We start from the raw sequence: 1,753 nt of genomic DNA on the forward strand, positions 1-1,753 counted from the left end.
TGCGACATCGGGCGTTTTAGGGTTTTTCACGCCGGCCCTCATTGGTAGGAGATCTCCGTTTACACGGGAGAAAGAGTTGAAGGACGACCACTAAGGCGTATACATGTGGACATGTGCATGTCTGGCAGTCTAGGTGGAGCTGCGCAAAGTCACCGAGCGCGCGTTCTTGTGAGTGTGTGTGCAGTGCGTAAGGTATAGCACATTTCACTTTCGTCTGAATTTAAGTTATTATTACACTACTAAATACCAATCCACCGACGTGTTGAGGACCGGTCTTTGGCGTCCATAATATGTAATGTGTATGTCTGTAAATACGCTTGTAATACATCTAATCGGAATATCTTTCTGATATGTCCCTCGCATTTTATACAGCGATCGTTGTCGCTTATATTACGTTGACTTGCATAACTTTAGAAGTAAATGTGTGCTGTCTCTAATGGAATGCGCCGAGTGTAGGAATTTATTTATCTGATTATGAATTTCATATTATCTGGCAGTGAACCGGATGTTCGCTATTATTAAAATTTGTCCGTTATCGATGTAGTAGTCGTGCGAGCGCCAAATTCATAAATCATTGCAATGAACTTGGCCGTCAGTAGTTTTCTTTATGAATATTCCAAGTATACGTAAAAACAAACTTTTACATCATAATTACATTATTTTATGTCATAAAGGTTGCCTTTTGGAGATATTTTTCATCGAGTGTCTAGTTTTCAAAGATCTGGAATAAACTTTTATTTTCAAATAAATAATTTTATATTTTTTTAATTGTCCGTGTATTAATACTATTTATGAATAACGTTTAAAGTCAATTATATTGTTGATCGGCGTAGTCGAAAAGAGAAAATCAATTTTCTAATATATCAACGATGTTTTTTCAGTTCTTTTGATATAAAAATTACAAAATTCTTCATCGCTCAAAAATTTCTTGACGTATCTATATTAGATTCGAATTATATTCCACTCCATACATTTTTAAGGGGATATGTTTTTTTTAGAGAAGACTATTGACACTTATTTTCTTAAAAAACATTACTGTGAACCTGGCCACCTACTACGAAATTTCTAGTGCCACCAATTCTTTAAAAGAAGTTGTTTTAGATTGTTTTTATTTTTCGTTGGTTATTTTTTAATTCAACCCTCATATCTTTGAATTTTTATGGAAAATGAATTTATCGTTTTCTCATTAATTAAATTTATTTATAAAATATTTTGTTTTAATTTATTTAATCATGTGTCACTTGGTAATTTTTTTTTTCATTCGTGCATACAAAAAAATATTGAAATTGTGTTATCTAGACTAATGATGTTAGATAATCATGAACCATTATCAACTTTTAAAAACGACAATATACAAATAAACTTTTGATTAATTTGTTAAAAAAATCAGCGTCATCAAATAGTAAATCAAATTGGTTGACAGATAAAATAATTACAATTAATACTTTTAATTTGTTTCTATATCTAAGCATTAAATATCGTATGTTTATACTTAACACAAATAAAAAATTCTTTATAGAATTTTTTAATTTTATATGTTTTTTGATTTAATAATTATTAAGTTTTTTTTGTTATTCATCCCTTATACTTAATAAAATTAATTAAAAATAATTTGTTATTTTATCAAAATGTTATGACAGTTAAAAAAAATTTTAAATGTCAAAATCTATCAATTTTAAAAAGCATAATTTTTTTGAGGATCTCCACCATTTACGGTAATTAAGGGAAAATTTTTAAATATTTAGGGTAATCT

This window comes from Daktulosphaira vitifoliae, unplaced genomic scaffold (genome assembly GCF_025091365.1).
Source record: "Daktulosphaira vitifoliae isolate Bord-2020 unplaced genomic scaffold, ASM2509136v1 Scaffold_1, whole genome shotgun sequence".
NCBI classification, from domain to species: Eukaryota; Metazoa; Arthropoda; class Insecta; order Hemiptera; family Phylloxeridae; genus Daktulosphaira; species Daktulosphaira vitifoliae.